The 2,096-nt window shown below is 38.9% G+C and overlaps 1 pseudogene; it reads left to right on the top strand.

The window, feature by feature from the left end:
* Positions 1-259: 259 nt before the first annotated feature.
* Positions 260-806, top strand: LOC105820919 (annotated as a pseudogene).
* Positions 807-2,096: the final 1,290 nt, after the last annotated feature.

Raw genomic sequence — 2,096 nt, 5'->3', positions numbered from 1 at the left:
CTGAGTACATAAAGATAAAGATAAATGAGATAGACCCGACTGTTAAGGGATTTATGATCTAACAGATGAAGATGGGTATGTATAGAATACCTAAATTGTCAGAAATGCCATGACAGAATCAGGTAGCCAAGCCATGAAGACGTTAGAGGAGTGGTCCTTTCTGCTTTTGGGATAGGGATGGTTCAAAAAGTCTCTACTGAGGAAGTGACACTTGAGTCTTAAAAATGAGGCAATTTCTTTTTCTGCCTCCACTGCCGCCATGGCGCCCATGAAATAGCTTGTGATGAAACGGGGCAAAAAAAAAAGAAGTAGGTTCTGAAGTTCACTCTTGTGCATTCACCCTGTAGAAGATGAAATCGTGGATGCTGCCAATTTCGAGCAGTTTTTGCAAGAGAGAATCAAAGTCAATGGAAAAGCTGGGAATCTCTGTGGAGGGGTTGTAACCATTGAGAGGAGAAGAGCAAGATCACTGTCACTTTTGAGGTGCCTTTTTCTGAAAGGTGTTTGAAATACCTCACCAAAAAATATCTGAAGAAGAATAACCTATGGGATTGGTTGCATGTAGTTGCTAATAGCAAAGAGAGTTACAATTATGTTACTTCCAAGTTAACCAGGATGAAGAAGAGGAAGAAGATGAGGATTAAAATTCATTTATCTGGAATATTTTTTATGAGTTCTTGAATACAACTTGGGAACCAAAATGGTGGTTTATTCTTGTATCTCTGCTGTGTGGATTGAACAAAAAATTGGAAATCATAGCAAAAGGGCTTCATTTGGGCTGCCATTTATTTTTAACTTGACTTTTTTTTTTTCTCCTTGAAAATTTCAGTTCTCATGATAGTAATACCAAAATAGCAGAAGGGGACTTTAAAGGAACTGATGACCATTGAGCAAGTAGATAAGGGTGTGGGGATGGGAGCTTCAGTTAGTCACTGTTTCATTAAAAAAGTGTGACAGTCAGTTGTATCTGGTGCTTTTTCAAAGAAAGATTTAGGAATACAAGTGGGCTCCTCTCATTCATTTAAAGCAAAACAGGTGGCTTCTTTCTAAGATTCTCTTGTGGGAAAAATGGCAGTGTCCACAAAACGCAGGTTTCTGGGCCATTCATCTTACTTTCATGTTTTAGTTATAAATTACTCTCGACGTACACAATTGTGATACTAATTCTTTTTCCTCTATTGAAATAAAATGTGCTCCTTTAGCATTGCTGCATATTTGACTACCTTTATAAAAGAGTTTGGAGAGCAATTGTCAAAGTCCCAGGTTCTAAATTAAGTAAATATGTATGAAAATGAATTTTTAAATAATCATTGTTTCTACCAAGTCTTTGCAACAAACTGTCACTTTGGTCTCCAAGAGAGGGTGCTGGAGGAGTAGAGCTTCCAGATGTGGCCTCCTGTTGGGTTCCAGGGATGGAAGCTCTTGAGGCTGAGGAATTTAGAGGCTTTCGTGAAGAGGAGATGGGAGATGCCCAGGAAATAGCTGCTTCCATGCCATGTATGCTGTGACTGGATTTAATATCAGAAGTCATTCTTCAAAGTGGTGTGCCTGCAAGACTTTGTGCCAATGTGTGCAGAGGCTAGAGAATTGAGAGGTGGTTACCGAGGCTGGGAATATGTTAATTGTTGCTTAAGGTGGTTTTGAAAGAGACCCTGATGCCTCCTGGTGCCCTTCTGAAAGCCAAACAGCAATGCAGAAATGTTGACCTTGTTTTATAATTACGGTGTGTAAAATTCATGTTTTTAAAGAGCTTGCCTGCAGCTGGTTTCCACACCTGAAATTGCTGTGCTCTGTGAATTGCAGAGCTAAAATTAAATGTTCAAGTCCTGCCTTGATTCCAATCTAACATTTGATGCTCTCTGGATTGAGTCAAACATGTTGAGGCTTTGCAATTTCATTTGCGGTAAAGGCTCTAGCCTTCTTTATTTCTATGCAAATTTCTTGAAGCAGAATTACATGCATATTTCTTCTCTGCCCCCATAGAAGGCAGAGTTTCTTTCAAACTTAACTGAGGCTTCAGTTGCTCTTTGTCTATGTCTCTTACCATGATTATTAACTATCAGTTTGTGACTTGTGTTTGCAAATTTTACTTGTTT

Source organism: Propithecus coquereli, unplaced genomic scaffold (assembly GCF_000956105.1).
Source record: "Propithecus coquereli isolate 6110/MARCELLA unplaced genomic scaffold, Pcoq_1.0 Scaffold115, whole genome shotgun sequence".
In the NCBI taxonomy this organism is placed as follows: domain Eukaryota; kingdom Metazoa; phylum Chordata; class Mammalia; order Primates; family Indriidae; genus Propithecus; species Propithecus coquereli.
Note: the sequence above shows the minus strand (reverse complement) of the source record. Positions and strands in the feature narration are given on the sequence as shown.